Below are 20663 nucleotides of genomic sequence, written 5' to 3'. Positions count from 1 at the left end.
TGATGTAACATCACCAAAGATCACTGAGAAGAATAACTTGTTTCTCATCCTTATTATATTGTTTTAACTATGGTCATTTTTGGCAAACTGTAGCATCTTAGGGAAAAGATATTACTGTAAGTATAATAAAGAAGCACAGGGATATCTTAAAAATCTGTGCTATGGAAGCTTAAATATTTCTTAGTTTTAGAGGCTGTTTTATTTTTATTTTTAAAATTGGCAAAACAAGATATTTGTGGGAGGAAAACTTCTGTATTTCATAATGTAATTAATAAGCAATCACTAGGTAATGGTGTTAGTGCTAATAGATAATTTTTTGATTCGATATTTTGTAAGCAATACTTTTAGGCTCACAGTTCTATAGTAATTATATGTGTGGAATAGTAAAAAACATTAAACTAATGTGTATTGACAACATAATTAAATTGAAGCCACTAAATAATTAAATTGAAGCTTATTAATGGTTATCATTACTTCCAGCACTAGTTGGATATTTTAAGAATCAGTGATATGGTCTTTTAGAAACTCCCCTGATGTGTGTTTATAGACAAGGGGGCTATTATTTGGGAAGGAAAAGCTCCTGGTGTTGAGTTTTTAGCATTTGTGTTGGAGTTATCTATCAATCCTCACAGAAGCCTTGTTTAGACTACTTGCAAAACTATGACATCTACCTTCTTTAAATGATTTTTCTTTTAAAGAACTCATTATATAATTGAAAATAAAATATCAAACTAAACATTAGTAAAAATAATCAGAATTTCTGAGGAATTTTGACAGCCATTTTATTTATGTCATTCCTTAAATCTGTTGCTTTTGAGTGTGTGTGTGTGTGTGTGTGTGTGTGTGTGTGTGTGTGTGTGTGTGTGAGTCTGAGGGACTGACTCAGGTTGCCTGGTTTGGCAGCAGCCTCCTTTACTCAATGAATCATCTTGATGGATTATTTATTTTTCACTATTTATGCTTTTGAATAAGACATGAGAATTTTAATATTTGGATTGGTACAATAAGGTGCCACTAATACCTACTACTATGAGGATTACCCCTAAAAGGATTCCACATGAAATATTTTTTATATTTAACTTTGAAAAAATGGGAATGTGATTCTATATAAATAATATTCAAACTTACAAATCCTCAAACATACTAAAACAACACTATGAATGTGTTAGTGTGAGAAAATCATTGTATGAAACTTACAGTGAAAATGGGTGGATTAAAAAATAATCATTTTATTGTTCCTTGTTTAGCTGTATGGTGGATCTAGGCTGCACTTGGTTGGGCAGGTTCTAAATTGCAAGCTGGGTAAGGACTTTTGTATTTCTTGGACTTGCTAGATTAGCAACTGTGTTAGGGCAGATTTTCTTCATATTGGTAGCCAAAGTAAAACAAAACAAGCCAATGTGGAATATGCTTCATACCTCTGTTTTTCTTTTTCTTTTCTTTTCTTTGTTTCTTTCTTTGTTTCTCTGTTTCTTCCTTCCTTCCTTCCTTCCTTCCTTCCTTCTTTCCTTTCCTTCTTCCTCCCTCCCTCCCTCCCTCTCTCTTTCTTTTTGACAGAGTACTGAAGGGTGATGCACAGTTATACTCAAAATCAAGAGCTGAGAGTATACATGTTGACTTTAATAAGAGAATTGTTAAAGTCACAATAGAAGGCAGAAAAAATAAGGCCACAAATTGTATCAGTTCTTAGTGGAAACTGCACAACGCTAGGGAGACTATCTATCATTGGAAAAAGTGGTAAAGAGAAAGATCAGCTGTCATTCAGCTTGCTTAGACAAATGGTAACACTGAAAGAAGAAGAGGTAGATGGAGGAAAAGTCCTCATCACAACCAGGGTTTTCATTACTGCTGAATTTATCTATGGATCTGAACATCCACAGACAGAACTATACAGAAAGAGACATGAAATTTTTATCTCAGTAGAAACTGTATCCCTGAAATATCATTGGCCATAATTCAAATTATCAAGACAACAAATAAACCCTTATCTAATTGCTTACTTGAAGGATACTTAGAAATTAAAGGAATTTAGAGATGCAATTTAAAAAGTAGTAACTTGGGAAACTTTATAAAATGATTATCTAAGTTTTTTTAAAACAAACAAAATATATTATCTACCATATAAACACCCTCAACCAATTACTATTATTGACCATCTTGTCTCAAGAAGAAACCATTTGAAATTATTTTTCTCTTTCAGAGAAGAGAGAGTAAATTAGCAAAGATATCAAAAGTAATACTTCCAATTTCATCAGTTGTGTTTCTCTAATATTTTTGCTAATAGTCCCTAGGAAATTTTTTACTTTTCTATAATTTGGATTTTTTATCTTTATGACAGGAAACCCCTGGTCAAACTAAGTTCTACATTAATATCAGTGTTGGGTTTTTTGTAATTACACATTCAAATGGGAATTAATTATCTGTTACATTTGCCTTCCTTATCCTATTAAATATTCTAAGTTAATATAAAGTGAATATATGCTACTGTAGAGTGATTCAAGTTAATATAAACTTCCTTTTGAGATCCCTGTGCAATATTTTTTCCTAAACTAGCTTCCTTCCAGAGACCAGTAAGAAAATATGAACTGCATAAAATTTGTAGAAAATGGTCACCCTCCCATACAGAAAACACATGAGAAACATTTGAAATGCTTCCAAGCTTTAGTTATCAGTGCTAAGGGGCGGGACAGGACAATTATCTCTTACAGTAGTTTGTTGGCTGCTCTGTGATTTCATGGATGATTTTAGAGTTAAAATTATTTTAAGCCAAAGCTTTTATAGTGATTGGCAGTTTAAAGTAGTATGTTAGATAGAGGCAGAGCTGCTCCTTAAGTGAATTATAAATTCTAAAACTGTATATTTAGTAGATCATTCCAGACTAAATTAACATATACACTCTGTAGAAGAACTTGTGTAGAGCCTACTTATTCTTTGGAAATGGCTTCTTTGCTGTTAATTATTGTATTCAAAATCCAACTTATATGATCAAAATCATACCTGGTACTCTAAAACTAGCCAACTTATATGGCTAGCAAGGTCATGCATCTTATAGCAGAACCTACTACCTTCGCATCACTAATTTCTTAAGCCAGTATAACTCTTAACTACATTTTAAATACTTATTTTTATTCTCATGAGTAAGTGGAAATCTCACCCCTTATCAAAGAAGATCCTTTGTGTTAGAAGGAGACCATTAGAAAAGGTCCAATTAGTCACAAGACAGAGAACTACTCACAAATGACCTTGGGGTGCAATGCCACAAATGATACATCTATAATGCAACTCCTGCACCTAAGACTTTGGAAATGTCACAAAAGGGGATAAGGAAAGGTTATAAAAGCTCTAGGACCAGGAAATCTGTGTGGGACTGTGCCTTCTGACAGTGAAAGGGCAGATACTCCCATGAAATCATCAGGACACTGCTGCCTAAAGAAGTCCTGAACAATTCCCATTGCACTTAACTTCACCATGTAGATGGGGGCATTGAAAAGCCTCTCCCATCAGATGAAGAGCTACAGGAAATGAATGACACTGTTGAGAAAGATAGACTTAGTCTTCCCCGATTGGTTATACAACACCACGTGGCCAGCATTAGGAACAGACACACATGCAACACAGAGTGGACTCCACAGGATTATTTATATGTTGATACATTTGTACATGTATAGAACAGTGGTTAATATAGAAAGAATAGGAGGTAAGAGATGGAGGAGAGAAATAGTGTTATTATATTTCAATTAAGGTTTTAAAAAAGAAACAGTAGATTCAGGACTTAAAATCAGCCATAATTTGACTAGCAATTCTTCCATTTCAGGAATATTTACATTGCTTATAAATTTAAAATTACTAATAATATTAAAATTAAACAATAAAAAATGGGGTAAAGTATTAGAAGAAAACAGAAATGACCCATTTTAGTAAGATAGTTATGTTTTCACTCAGGGATCCAGTTTGAATGTATTTTTCTCTTCGAGATGTATGTTCATACAGTGAATAATATCAATAATGACAACAATGAAGTCTAATTTCTTATATTGCCTTTTGTTGGAATATGGACATAGTCAATTATCATTCCAGTTTTTAAGATATGTATTACACACACACACACACACACACACACACACACACATACATACACAGACATATATATGTATATATGCATTTATTTACTATTCCATTGTGTGAAAAAATGGTATTTACAGTGAGTTCCATCTATACACCTGAGAATTTTTAATGAAAGGCTTCCCTCATAGTCACAGGCACAGACTTATGCTACTGAATGCTTTTTAATCATTTAATCATGGAATAACAGTAATAAATACAAAGACTCCATTCTTATGTGCATATAAAAATGAAAAGAAAACAAGGCAAGTTTTGATGGAAAATATTTCTAATCAAAATGCCTCAAGTAATAGGAGCTCTCTGTAAAAATGACTAACTGCATAAGGAAACAGACTACTCTAAGTTGGAGCCATCAAAACAACAATAAATCCAAATGCTGGAGCTAGGAACTGAGCATAAAACAGCTAAGTCTATATTGTTTTGGAATGCTGTAGGCATAAAAGATAATGTGGGATCATGTTCCTTCACTGATGTCTCATGTTCTCATATTTTCACTTGATTCTCTTAGGATTACATGTGTAGCATCATAATAGTTCAGTAATATCTTCAGTTATTGGCATAACTTGTCCTGCGAATTTCTTATTACTGTTTGAGATTAGTGCCATCATTATAATAAAATATGTATTACATATAATTACTTAGCTTTGAACCATGATTACCTTTAAACAGAGAGACTAGTCAATCTTAAAAAATACATTTTAGTTTTATTACTTGAAATATCATTATTTACATTTATTCTGTTCTCTTTCTGTTTCTCTTTGTGTGTGTTTGGGCATGTGTTTCTCCATCCCTCTGTCTCCTGGTCTCTCTGTCTCTCTATGCAATACATAGGTCTCTATATTGAACACATGCTAACTTGGAACTTGCTTTGTGCACCAGGTTGGGCTCAAGTTCACTCTACCATTGTGCTCCATGTTCTGGGATTCCAAACACTCATAGCATACTATGTACAGCTATTGCCTGTATGGTTTGTGAAGGATTATTAGCCCATTATCTGAGAGTGAATACAAGATTCAACAAGGAAAGTAGTTTCTTAAATTGTTAAAAAAAAAAAAAAAGGCGTAGTGTCTGCTTTGGGTCATAGTTTACACAAGTCTAACACTGGGATTGATAAATCTTTTTGCATTTTTAAACTTTTATGTTTTGCTTGAGTACTTTGATTTCCCATAAAAGGATTACATTGATGAAATACATTTGTCATTTTCCTCATAATTAAGGTGTGTTTTGAATTTTGGTGGTAATTTGTCATCTTGTGGTAAATTTCAATGATAAAATTACCTTTATTCCACTAATTTCCCTTATTTACAGTGTATTTGCTAATAGTATTGCTGTCTATATTTTAATTTAACTGATAAATAATTACCTAAAACAAGTTCAGAAATGTGTTATAGATGGAAATTATATTTTGGAGAAACAGAGATCTGCTGAAACCTCACGAATCTAAATTTTACATACATACTTTTGAAATACATTAATGATAACTACATTTAGATCATCATCAAGGATGTAGAGCTGGCCATGAGTTATGACAAGAGTAGGTATCTGTCTTACAAAACAAAACAACTTCATTCTTTGCCAAATCCTGCAATATCCATTTCAGTTACATTTTTAAATTCAAATCCTTTTGCTCAAGCATAATGGAGTGTGGACATATAATGCTCACATTTTGAAGTATTTTAGTTATTCTGTAAGTGGAAGAAGAAAAATTAATTTTGAAATGGAGATAGAATCCAGCAGATCAGATGCAATAATTTTCCAAGTTTGAAAGGTGAATCTGCATGTACGTGTGACCAGGTTTACAAACACACAACTAAGCCTTCCTATGAGTTGGGATGATGATGAAGAAGAGTGTCAAATTGAAAGCATTAATTTACCATTTTAATGTAGGATAACTATAACGTTTTGCATGATACTGTACATATGGACTTCTGAAGTGTGAAATATACTTAATTAGGTATCGTGCAAGTTTCCTTACATTTGCAAATGTTATGAACCAGTCTGGTTTGTAATTTTTAGAATTTGAAGCTATTTTCTTTTCTCTGGTCAATTCATTCATTTCTCACAAATAATTACTATGTTTCTGTCTGTATCAGGAAGTCTCAAAAAGACTAGGGAAATTGAGAGAATAAAACTCAGCCATTTACTTCAAGGAGCTTAGTACTTAGCTGGGAACTTCATACATCAAGTAGCAATTACAAGGCGCTGTGATTGGCTTCAGTCATATTATCCAACAGGCATACAAGTGGCAGATGAGAGAGAAAAGAGAGGGAGAGAGCTATCAAACATTGTTAATGAAGGCATGAATCTAAAAAGGTAAAAGGTGGTTCAAGTGAGGTGAAAACAGAGGAAGAGGGACCTGGGAACTGTGTAAGCACAGGTTTGAGACCAAAATGATACCAGACAATTTGGAAGGAGAGGTCACATGATTCCCTAAGGAGATACCTGAGTACAGGAAATTTCCCTGCATTCCCAGTCTCCTTCAAATTTCATTAACAGCATAAAAGGTCAGCAGTATTCAGTGCCTACTATGAAAATTATATTTGAAAATCAGTTTTATAACAAAATTGCTCTATGGTAATTGTTTTTATGGAGCCTTTTATCTCCATATTAGAAGAGATGAAGAAATTGAAATCTATTTTTAATTTTATAGAAGACCCAGAAGGACTTTTTCTCAGTTTCTTTAAAGTTAATAGCAATAGAAGAGCTAATGCCATCATGAATTCCATAGGTGATATGACAAATTTCACAGAGAAGGTTTTACTGACTACACTTCTTTAAATATGTATTACTACTGATCATCAAACCATTTTGGCCAAATCTTCGCCAATATTTTTCTAGTTGACCTCCAGCAACTTAGAGTAGGTTCTAAAAATGCGTTGTGGGGCAAAGGACAAGGAAGGATTAAGGAAACTGTAGAAACCATAAGATACAATGGGGTCTCCATGGGACCCCTTTGCCAACAACTCAATTAGGTGTAACCCATTCCTGGCACTGAGGTTTTCATTTGGTGCAGAGAGATATCTAGGTGGGACTTTGTCTCCCCCTTATTTGATGATTCCATTTAGATTTCTTTCATATATGTGTGTATTTTAAGAAGCTTCTGCTGTAGTAGGTTTCCATATGAACCCTTAAATAACCCTTAGTTTTAGCTATCCCTCCCCATATTTCTTTCTTTACCTCCCTCTTCCTCACTACCCTTCTCCATTTAAGCCTCCTATTCCAGCCACCCTCCATATACACCAGCCATTCCTACCTATATATTCTCTTCCATATTCCTGAAGAAATCCTTCCCTTCCTTCTCTTTCCCTTACTCTCTGCCTAATCTCTGTGGCTATACTAATTGTAGCTGGCTTATTGAAGATTTAAAAGCTAACATCCATATATAAGTGAATGCATACCCTATTTCTTTTTTGAGGAGTGAGGTTACCCCACTCTGAATGATTTTTCTTTCTAGTTCCATCTATTTACTGTGAATTTTATGACTTTTTTCACATATGAGTTATAGTTCATTATGCAAATGTATCAAACTTTTCTGATCAGTTCATCTGTTGACAGACATAGGTTGTTTATAATATCTGGCTATTTGAACAATGAACATGGTTGAGTAAGTATCTATGTAATAGGAAGAAGTGATCTTTGAATATATAATCCAAGAGTGGCACAGAAGGACCTTACTTGAGGTAGGTCAATTCCGAGCTTCCTGAGGAACTGCCACACTGTTTTCCATAGAGGCTAACTCCACCAGCAATGGATGAAAGCTCCCCTTACTCCATATTCTCAGCAGTAGAGGCTGTCATTTATTTTGTTGATCTTGGCCATTCTTACTGGTCTAATATGAAATCTCAAAAGTAGTTTTTATTTGCATTTCCCTGATGTTGAACAGTGTGTGTGTGTGTGTGTGTGTGTGTGTGTGTGTGTGTGTGTGTGTGTGTGTGTTTGTCTCTGTGTGTGTCTTCATCTGTATGTTTTTTTGTGATTTTTTCTTTGGTTCTTTTAATTTTTTTTCTGTTTGTTTGTCTTGTCCTGCTCTGGTTTGTTTTTAGTTGTCTGTCTTCTAATGAGAGAGAGAAAGAAAAGGTGTGGATTTGGGTGGGTGAGAAGGTGGAGATTCCACACAATATCATAAAAGAATCAAATCTACTGAAAAACAGGAAAATGTACCTTTATTCTTAGAAATATTCTACAATACTTTGACATTGGCCCCATAGCTTGTACAAGTTACTCTTCTTGTTGCTGTGACAAAATAAAGTACGCAAAGTGATTAGTGTGAGGAAAGAAAGGTTCTGGTTTACAGTCTGAGAGAATACATTGTATCATGGCAGGGAAGGCATGCAGCAGGAGCAGGAAGCTGGCTAGTCACAATGTATCTATCTACAGTCAGGAAGTAGAAAGCAATGAAATGCTGCTGCTTAGCCTTCTCTTCCTTTTATTCAGTGTAGGACACCATCCTATGTAATGGAGCTGCCCATAGTGTGCAGTTCTTCCCACTTTTATTAACCTAATCTAGATACTTTCTCAGAAGGATGCCCAGAGGCTCACTTAATCTAGATAAGATTTTACAGAATTGCCCTGTGGCTTGTCTCCTAGGTGATTCATGTTCCCATCAAGTTGGCAATTGAGATCAACTACTGGACAGCTGAGGTTCTTGCAGAGTGTGATTCTTTCCCCCAAGGCTGTCTTTTGCCAGCCCTTTCTTCTCATTGACATGGAAAGAAGGACGACTTTCTAATTTTTTAAACTTGTTCTTAAGTTTGTCCCCTGCTCTGCCAGTCTTCTCTTTACAAATGACTAGAATACTTGATTTGGAAATATAAACATTCCTTCTGTTGGGCTCTGAATTTTAAAAGCATTAGATGTTTTGCTTTTAGAACTAAGTCATCAGTAATTCCAACATCACAATGCACCTAGATCAACCAAGCAAATGCTACAAAAGATATTTAGCTAAAGACATTATAACACTGACGGGAATTTTAAAAACAAGTAATACTGTAAATACCACATATTGGCAATGTTAGCTAGTGTGGTAAGATAAGTGACACATTCGAGTCATGCACATGCTCACAAGTTCTTGTAACCAGATCATTTTCTTATGTCTTTCTCTGAACTGTCTGTTATCAAGGGAGGGACGTGTTACTTAGCTGTAGTTGTAAATGCTTTAATTCTTAACTATGCTAACTGATTTCCATTTTGATGATGACAAAGGTAGAAAAGAGTTTTATCCTGTGTTTAGTATTACCCCAATCGATACTGATTAGTGACCAATTTTTCTAAAAGATGAAAAAAAAAGAAATAATTATTTAGCACATCTGGCAACAGGAACTCTGAAGAGTATGGAACACATAGGCAATTATCACACATGAAACCATCAATAAATTCAAATAACTAAGATTACATGAGAGCACTTGGTTTATGGCCCAAGGCATGCAAACACAGCAGTTGAAAGTAATTTTAAAAAGTGAGCTTCGAGTCATTCTTACAAAGTCAGAATTATCTTACCTGTTTGTAAGCATATGGATGGTGTGGCCTTTGTCTAATTCACTAACCTAGATGTCAGGATTCCTGCTTGTGTGACAAAAATCCAGCTCATACAACAACATTTTTTCAAAGATTTTACAAGCATCTTTGGCGCCAGCAGCTTTATCATCGTTAGAAGCACATTTTGCTTCATTTAACACAGATTTTCACTAATATATCTTCCTTACCATAATGTGAAATTTTCAAATGCAGCTTTTATAACTGATGCTGAAGAATGCATTAAAAAACTTTAGCATAATATCTGAAATAAAGTATGTTTTCAGAACATGTGTTTATGAACTCTTTATTTTATCTTAGAGTGCATGCAAATATTCATTTTTACGTATATAAAGGCTAAAGTTGAGACCATAACTTTAGAAAGTATTACTAAATAAAATTAGAAAATTTAATCATTTTTTTAAAGTTAGGATTTCATTTGAGCTTTCTGAGCCTTCAGAGCTAAGTGGGATTATGTCAAGCCAATGATATTTCATTAAATGAATCATTTTATTTAGTAAATCACAGAGTTCCTCATATTTTGAAAAGTGTTGGAAAGACTCAACTATAAGTCAGCTCTTTCTGCTGAAGACAAGAAAAGTTGAAATAAATTTTGACAGCACCATGCTGGTGTGGAAGAATCAGTATTATCGGTTCTCAGGAAAACAATCTATTCATACTGTGTTTGTCTTTCTGAGTCTGGGTTACCTCACTCAGGATGATATTTTCTAGTTCCATCAATTTGCCTGCAAATTTCATGATGTCATTGTTTTTTACTGCTGAGTAATACTCCTTTGTGTATATGCACCCCATTTTCTTTATCTATTCTTCGGTTGAGTGGCATCTAGGTTGTTTCCAGGTTCTGGCTATTAAGAATAATGCTGCTATGAACATAGGTGATTATGTGTCCTTGTGGTATGATTGAGCATTTCTTGAGTATATACCCAAGAATGGAATAGCTGGGTCTTGAGGTAGATTGACTTCCAATTTTCTGAGAAACCACCATACTGATTCATAAGTGGATACTAGATGTAAAGCAAAGGATAACCAGACTACAACCCACAGCTCCAGAGAAGCTAGCCAACAAAGAGGACCTTAAGGAGGATATATGGATTGCCCTGGGAAGGGTAAACAGATGAGATCTCCATGAGCAAACTGGAGGTGAGGTGGGAAATAGAGGTTAAGGGATGGGGCAGGAGAACGTAAGGGAACAGGATGGTCGAGCTGGAATAGGGATCCAGTGCGAGAGCAAGGAAAGAGATACCATGGTAGAGGGAGACATCAAGGGAACAGGGATTCCCTTAAGAAATAGGGTGCTAGGGAAGTTCCTAGGAATCCACAAGGATGACCCCAGCTTAGACTACTAGCAGTCGTGAAGAAGGTGCCTGAATTGGCCTACTCTGATAATCAGATTGGTGAACACCCTGTCATCATAGAGCCTCCATCCAGTAACTGATGGAATCAGATGCAGAGATCACAGCCAAGCTCTAGGCTGAGCTCCAGGAGTCCAGTTGAAGAGAGAGAAGAGAGATTCTCTGAGCAAGGGCATCAAGATCATGATGGGGAAACATATAGAGACAACCAAACCAAACTAGTGGGAACTCATGAACTGTGGACCAATAGCTGTGAAGCCTCCATGGAACTGGACTAAGCCCTCTTCATAGGTAAGACAGTTGTTTAGCTTGACCTACTTAAGGGGCCCCTACTGCATGAGCGGACTTTTGGAGCCCACTACCTATGATGGGACTTGTTACACAGCCTTGGTTCAGGGGGGCTTGGATCTGCCTCAACTGAATATACCAGGCTCTGCTGACTCCCCATGGGAGTCCTTGCCTTGGAGGAGGTGGGAATGGGGTGTGGATTGGGGAGGGAAGGTTGGGGGGGAGGAGGAGGGAGAAGAGGGGCACCTGTGGTTGGTATGTAAAATGAACAGAAAAATTTCTTAATAATAAATAATATATATATATATATATATATATATATAAACTCAATCTATTCATTTAGCACAAGCTTATTCTCATTTGACCAGTCTTCACTGTACTAATTGGTAAGATAGTCCTGAAAGGATTGTAGATTCCAAGGAACAATGATATTCAAAGTAATCTTGAAGAGAAGAAATCAAGTTGGAGGACATAAGGTATCTGCTGATTACAGTGTATAGTGCCACAAACAAAGAGAAATCATGGTAAAGTTCATTGTAATCCTTGAAGCCTATTGAGGAAACCATTAAACACAAAGAAACAAATTCACACCTATGTGATCATTTAAATTCCCTATGAGTTAAGGAACATTTTCAACAATTCTGGAACAATAAAGAATCTATATAAGAAAAAAATAAATGATTTTGCTACACACATTAAAAACATTAATTAGAGCTGTATCATAAATATAAGCCCTTTATCTATAAAGCATATTAACAATAAGAAAATATTATAGCTTAGATTTAGGTAAGCTTTGCTAAATAGGATACAGAGTATAAAATCTTTGAGGCTAATTTGCTCCTTCCTTTTTTAAAAATTGAAAATAGATTTCTTCCATACCATATATTCTGATCATGGTTACCCTCCCCCAACTCCTTGCAGATCCTTCTCACCTCCTCACTGACCCAAATCCACTTTCTTGCTTTCTCTCATTAGAAAACAAACAAACACCTAAAAAAAAAAAAAACAGTCAAGCAAATAAACAGGAATAGTGTCAAGTCCAAAAGAAACTCAGGGCAAAGGACTGAGTGTGGTGCCTTTTCATGTACATACCAAAGCACGTGCTGGCGTCCGAGTTCTCTCAGCATTGCAAGTGCTTGTTATAGAGTCTGTGCTGGCATTCTGGTTCCTCTGCCCTTCTCACCCTCCCCCCACCCTCAACTTCTCCAGCTCCTGGGCTCCCCTTCCTCTAGCTTCCCATTCCTATATAAACCTGCCATTTCAGCCGTTCACCTTCTTGACTCTCTTGGTCTCCATTGCCCAAACTCTCGTCTCTTCCTCTCTTGCTCCCCACCCCTCTCCACTCATAGCTTGGTTCAGTCTATTGACCACGTCTCGTCTACTACTTTCTTTCCCTGCTCTGGACTCTTCCATATGCCTCTAGCTATACTCTTCCTCATATCTATAATAATAATAAAAAATCTTCCCCTCAACCATATCTTGAATCAGTCACCTCCTCACTTCATACAAGTAGGAAAAAACAAACAAACAAACAAAAAGAGCCAAAAGAAAAGCACAAGAAACACATACAGACACAGAAATCTCAGGAAAACACAAAATAAGAAATACATATAAGCAAAAGATCTATATAGTTAAAAACAAAACAAAAATGCCTAGACAAAGCATTATGAGATGAAAGCCCTCCAGAAATGCCATTGAGTGCCTTTTGTGTTGGCCATCTACTGATATGCATGAGGCCTGCCCTTAAGTGTGGTTTGTATACCCAGTGAGACTCCTTTGTAGCAAACTAATTTTTCATTTGGGAGTGATTATGGATTGGAGATAGCTTCTGGGTTAGGGAGGGCTTGTGTCCACTTTCCTTCTCAGGGCTGAGACACCATCTGGCTTAGACCCTGTGCAGGCCCTGTGCATGCTGCCACAGTCTCTGTGAGTTCATAGGCACATTAGTCTTATTGTGTCCAGAAAGTCTTGTTTCCTACTTGGTGTCTTCCATCCCCCACCTAGCTCTTACAATCTTTCTACCTCCTCTTCCATGGAGTTCCCTGAGTCCTTAGGGGAGGAATTTGATGAAGACATCCTATTTAGGCCTGAATTCCATGGTCCTCACTTTGGGTATATCGTCCAGTTGTGGGTCTCTTTATTTGTTCCCATCTACTGCAGGAGGAAACTTCTCTGATGATGAATTTGCCCTGATCTTAAGGTAAGATACTCTTTGTTTATTACCCCATGCATGTGATCTGAGGCTGGTTATCTCTGTAAAATGGTCCGGGATCTCTCTATGGGTGTGTAGACATCCCAGGGTTTCCTGCCTTTGTTCCAGTATTCATCTTTCAGTGAGCACTCTCTTGCTCCCTATATAAATCTAATACCCTCACCATCCTGTTTTCATCTTTAATTTTCACATGTTCGTTGTTTGCAATACGAGGTTAGGATTTGCTTATTGTTATTCATTTTGAGTTACAATTAGTCAAATATATTATAAAATGAGCTAATGAACTGATAAATGAGTAAAGGTTGGAGAGACATAACACAAATATAGTAAAATATTAATTGTAGAATTCATGTGTTGAATATATAATGATGTACTGTAGATTAAAATTTCTTTTAGTGTGTGTGTGTGTGTGTGTGTGTGTGTGTGTGTGTGTGATATGTGTGTAAATGTGTTTGGTCACATGAGTGTGTGTTTGCAGGTATGCATGTACATATACGTGCATATACTCAGGAGCCAGAGATTAATATTAACATTTTTCTTGATTGTTCTACATCTTGTATAGTGAAGAAATTATTTCTCTCACATGAACCCAGACCTCACTAATTTGTCAAGATTACTAGCCAGATTGCTCCTGGATCTCATTTTCCCCTTCTGGAATTACAGATGTGCCTCCATGCCCCTCTATCATTTATGTGGATAATGGGATAAGAGCTCCCATTATCCAGTCCAGATACTTGCAGAACAAAATTCTTCACTTGATGAGCCACTGCCCAACCCCCTTCTCAATGTTTGATCATAAAATGTCCTAAAGCTATGCTAAAGGACGTTAGTCACTAGAAACTAGTTCTAAAATATCAGTCTAAATTATTTATAACTGAATTTTATGGAATTTTCTAGAAAGAGATAATATTAAAAATGGAAAAGGTTAAAATTTTATAGTGGTGATTATGGAATTTTCCAAAATTTGCAAAACTGTGACAAAAAACTTTATTTTTAGCACAGAAAACTGCAATTAGGAAAAATACATATATACACTTAGGACTGAATGCATTGTTGCCAACTCTTTGAAAATAAATGGTTTCAAAACTATCGAACTAGCAAGAAGACAAAAAGTCAGTGAATAAAATGCACATAACACTCACAGGAGTAGTAGCATGGACAGTTTTATTTCTCATTGGAATTATTGGGTATTTAAGATGTGTTGATGTGTTTAAGATGCTAAAAAATACACTCTTTTAAACAAACTATAGCATTCTAGAATACCTTCAAAAGTTAAGAAAAATTAGTTTGGTATTAGTGAACACTGAGAATTCCTTTCCACCAGTAGAAAGGCTAAAAAAAAAAAAAGTTAAGGTGATGGAGATGAGCGCAGGTGGCAACTCAAATCTTGAGAAAGAAGTTGAGGGTGTCATTATCCTGCGTCATTCATTTCCTGAATGCTTGCAAGATTAACAACAGCCTTGCAAAGTGGAGCTTGGTTTATGTCAGAGGAAAAAGTAAGACAACAAGGTACAAGTAAAGGAGACTATGTATGGGATTTTACTATCCTAAGCCATTTGTGAAATGAGGCTTGTGAACTGGGAAGTTGGAATACCGCAGGTTAAGTGGGAAGTAGTACAGTATTTATCCAGTGTACACTGATAATTTGAAGTTGCATTTTGAAATTGCTTCAGAAAAATAACAACTACAAAAAATAAACCCACAAAAGAAAATAAAGCCACCATTCCACCCCTCTAAAAGGGCGGGAAACCAGCGGCCAAGTAATTACGACACAGGTGACACAAGACCGTAGAAGATGCTTAAGCTGGTAAGAGAAGGGCAAAACGGGAGTGGCATCGAACACGTCGAGCAGTTAGCTGTGACTGACTAGACTTGTCTTTCAGTACAACAGAGAAGAGTCAGAGAAGAGATCAGGAAGAAAGACCCGGTTTGTTTTATGTACCAAAAGCTCTTATTACTGCAGATCTGGGTTCACTGGGATTCAGGCACTTGGATGAGTCAAGTTAATGTTAACAGCCAGGTTGAAAGGAAGGTTGTGTTCATGATCTGGAAAAAAACATCTATTATATACAGCAATCTCTTCATCACTACCAACTGGTGATTTCAAAGTAGAGTCTAGATGATAGTGCAGAGTTCAAAGAATCTGCTTCTCTCCACTTTGATTAAGAATAATAGGGATGTTATTTAGTAGAGAAAATCATGATGACCTACCCATTGCCTACACTATTCAAGGGATTACTATTACCAAATAGTTGACTCATGTACTTCTATTTTCAAAAATAATTAATTGTAAATAACCGAGCTTATGTAGTAAAAGGGGTTTCCTTCAGATGTGAGAAAGTTTATCTGCAAAGGATAGAAGTGACTGGGTTGCTAGTCACCCTGAATTGATGACCACACAAGGTACAGATGTATCTAAACCTTCCAGTGTGTCTCATAAATTTGTGTAATTATTATGTGTTAGCAAAAGATGAAAAAAAAAAACTTCCCTTCCTCACCTTTCAAATTAGTCAGTGACATTCTGAACAATATTTCTCTGGGGATCTGCAAAAATTGCCACTACAATTATGGAAATATATATCTGAGTAATAACTAAATGTGTAAATTTTAAGCATAAAATTCCCAGAGTTTTAATCAATATATAAACTTAGATAAACCACCAATTATGAGTTTGGACTACAGTGTTTTTCACTTTCATAAAATTCACTGTTACCCCTTGACAATTTACCCTTTTTACTCATGGTTTTAGGCTTCAAAAAACCATGTCTTTAAAAAGCTCTATTATTTTTTATAGAAATAACAATTGCATGATTTATTCATGTCATTATGATTATCAACACTTCATTATTTTCATTGTTGTACCAATTACATAAATATGCTACCATTTATTTACCTACATTTTCGTTACTGAATTCTGGGATAAATACATAGGAGTGGTATTGGTGAAATTATTAAGGCCACTCCATGTAGTTAAAAGGGAGATTTATTTAGTGGCGTAACTTACAAAAGAAGGAATAGGTAGGTTGCAGGTTCTGGGAAAGACGCAGTGCAGTCCGGCGGTGTTCTCTGGAGAACTCTCCTCAGTCTACCTCTAGCGTCCAGGGTCCAGGAAAACAAGAGAGAGATATACATCTGGATCTCAGGTCTTCAGGGCCCTCGCTTGGCCCTGCCTTGTAGGTGTGATAGTTACTGAAGCCTCAGTGGGGGGCTGGAACTTGCAGACCAAAGCTGGAATGGCTACCCACTACAGAGTGGAAATTCTTGTTGAAAGGCTACACAATACATTGTTATGTCTCAAAATAATTATGTTGAATAAACAAAAATGAGTACATTGTTTACAATCATATATTCATGGGTATATTTACAACTCTATAGAAACCTCAAACATATAGTTTATGGAAAACTTGTAAGTGATTATGTGGAGTAGGATTAGTTTAAGCAAGAAGAAAGAAATCACAAAAAGTTAACTGAAGCATCAAAATTAATTAAAACATAAAATGTAGGTAATTGTTCTCATTTTCTATCATATGCATGTAAGTGAAGCTTTTTACAAACAAATTACTATCATTTTAACTATAATTTTAAAAATATCAGTTACCAAATAGAGAACTCAAATATACAGATGAGGAATTTAATTCAGGCCCTAGGGGAAAAAATAATGAAACCAGTATAAGATCAAGACAAGGGAGTTACCAAAGTACATAAAAGAATCAGTAAGTTGGAGGAAAAAAAAATTCCAGATCAGGGAGGATGTTTTTAAAAAAGTGACCAAACAGAAAATTTGAAAATGAATTGATAAATGAAATAGAAACACCACTTAAAGCATCATTGGTGAGCAAGACCAGATGAAATAATTTTAGGAGTAGAAGACAAGGTAAAGACAATCATGGCAACAAGGACCTCTACAGAAAACCACAGCCAATCAAAATGCAGAGTTCTGCAGCCCAGTCCCAATGGGTACATCTACAGAACATTCTCACACCTAAGGTTCAAGGAACATTGAGGAAAATTGGTCAGAAATGTAAGAGTCAAAGGCACAAGGAGGATCAGTGATATTGTGTCTCCCAGTGGTGTTAGAAGCTACACCCATAAAGTCTCATCAACATGGCTGTCTAAATGTGAGTTGAACAAGGACAACACAATTGCCAAACTGGATGGGAAAAGCCCAGGGGGCCTCAACCCTTCACAAAAATAAACAAACAAACAAGCAAATAAACAAATAAAAAAACATAGGCGACTAAAGGATGCTGAGAGCTGGAGAAATAGTCTTTCTATTTCTAACTAGGGAAGAACACACGGATTTGTCTTCTAATACCAAATGGTCAGCCCAGACAACATTCCTACTGTTAACATTACACAGACTGAAAAGGTTAAATTTAGCGATAAATATTTGTGTGTGTGTGTGTGTGTGTGTGTGTGTGTGTGTGTGTGTGTGTGTGTGTACATATATACATGTAATAACAAATAATGAAATAAGTGGCCATGAATTTGAAAGAAAGCAAGGAACAGTATATGGGAGTGTTGTGATGGAGGAAAGGGAAGGAAAAATGTTATTCTTATAAATACTAGAATCTCAACAAAACAAAACAAACAACCACCCCAAAACAAACAAACAAACTATACGAGCGCGAGCACACACACACACACACACACACACACACACACACACACACACACACACACACACACACACACCTTTCCAGAAGCCTGGGATACATTCAAATGGCCAAACTTTAGAAATCATGGGCTAGAAGACAGATCTGAGATAAAGTCAAATGGTCTAGACAAGACTTTTAATAAAAATACAGCCAAGAATTTCCCAAACTGAGAGAGAGGGAAATAGACATCCAAACACAAGCAGTATTTAGAATTCCAAATGGACATGGCTAAAGTCACAGAATGTATTCCTTTAGATTTCAAATTGAAGATTTATATTATGACCCACAACATAGTGTGTTCCACACCACTCGCAGCTGCATTGAATGCTCGTTCTGTACTTGTTTGATATATTTCACTCTGAAAACACCAAATTGGTTTGATTTCCGGGCAGAGTTATTCAATCTCTTTTAGTTTCCATTGATTTATTTTCTCTAGCTTTTCCATCAATTTCTTAGAAAAAAATGAAATTCCCCATTGTTGTGAATTTACCTTTCCCTGTAATTTTATCTCTTTCTAATTCACATATCTTGAAGTCATTTCACAAGATATATAGATAACTATAATTTTTATATGCTATTTTTTCTGTATTGACCTGTTGATGGTTTGAAATTTTGTGGAAGCACTTACATGAAGCTGACTTCATCTATTTGTGTAATTACACCAGCTTCCTTGTATCTCATGTGCTGTGAATCTTTTCAATGCTTATAATTCATCTATTTTTTTAATTTTAAAGCATAATTCAGTTAGCTAGTACAATTTTGAAACTGGCTTTTTCATTTATCTAGTTCTATTTTCTGTATTTGATTGGAAAGTTCAGTCTTTTTACAGTTGGTGCTATTGCTATGCTTGGGTTTCAGTATGTTTGATATGCAATTGTTTTAAAAGTGTTCCATCTGTTTCTCTGGCTTGTTATTCCTATCCTACATTTTATATATGATACACTTGTACCCAATATACTTTGGTTCTTTTTAGATTTTAAAATATTATTTTTTATTTGATAGTGTACTAATATTTACAATATTTATCCTTATAATGATTAATTTAAAAATAATATCATACCACTTTATGGAAATTATCAGATTGGCAAATATAATTTCATTTCAAAATATATATTCACCATGCTACCTAAAGTAATAGATACTTATATATGCATAAATAATTCCTTTATAAATTCCACCATATAAAATTTTAAGGCTTGCTTAAATGTCTTATTTTTTTAAATATAGATAACTTCACTTAAGATCATATTAATTTCTGATTCTCCCCACTAATCTCTCTAGAAGACATGTATAAGCTTTTGACATTGTGACACAGTATCATAGTGCCGTCTACAAAGATCACACTGAGAGCCATGCAAGTGACTTAAAAATCTCAAAAAAATAGCAGCACGTTTAAGCACGTTTATGATTTTGTTAGGCTGTGTTCACAGCCACCTCTGCTGCATGCAGCTGTGGACAACAAGGGGGGGGCTGCCTGGGAGACCAGGGCACAGTTTACCCCTGCAGCCACTGTTGGTCCTGAGGACTGCATCGGTCATTTGCTACACTTCCAGTTTACGGTAAATTCTGTTCTCTGAAACCTTAAACCAAGAGAGGACTGTAGATGTTTGCATCTCTCTGCCCATTTTGTGCTATAGTAACAGGCGTGAATTTAGGGTAAAAGTTACATAAAGAGATACTGTTTTCAGGGCATGCTTCTCTTTTTGGTGTAATAATATGTCCTTGTCTCTTTACAGATAGTTATTCTAAATAGTCCTGTCTTTGGGTTATTTTATAATTCATGCTGAGTTCAATTTTTTCCTGATAGACTTGTCTAAGAGGCACTCTATGATTACTAACACTAGATCCCTTTATTTACTCAATTTTAAAGTTTGTATTATAATATCATGTAGTTTCTCAAAGACAAGTAAACATCAGGAATGAGAGTATCTACAACTTCATGGAAAAATTACTAGAATCATTTATCTGGATGTAATTATATATTTTCAGGAGTATTTACTGAGAAGTGGACTCCAGGGCTGAAGTCTGGGATTCAGATTCTGTAGGACTTCTAAGGCCCCCTACGACGCAGCAAACACACTTGGCTATGAACCAGGCATATAAACCAGCAATGCAGAGATTTTCAATCAGTAAGTATGGCCAGTCTGACCTGAGTCCATCCTGCTCCAAGACCACTGTGCTGTGTGCCTTTGGCCAGTGAATTAACTGGAGTAACTTTAGCACACTCAGCTGTGACAAAAGCTAATTCCACTCACTTATCAAGACTCAGTCCACACTCCAGCCTCTGGGGAGTGTGCCCAGTCAGGCTACGGATGAATTGTAACACTGGATAGTTGAGCACATCACTTTTTCAATGGATGACACCAAAGACAAAATGGTTTTCTTGAAATTTTCTAATAACATACAAGGAATGAATTCTCACTTCACTTTTTTCTTAAAATATTATGTCTGTTGAATTCATCACTGCAGCACCCTTCCATGAGGAACTTTTTGATTTCC

This window comes from Peromyscus californicus, unplaced genomic scaffold (assembly GCF_007827085.1).
Source record: "Peromyscus californicus insignis strain IS unplaced genomic scaffold, ASM782708v3 Scaffold_7__1_contigs__length_154581171, whole genome shotgun sequence".
NCBI lineage: Eukaryota > Metazoa > Chordata > Mammalia > Rodentia > Cricetidae > Peromyscus > Peromyscus californicus.
This window is presented reverse-complemented; position numbering follows the sequence as displayed.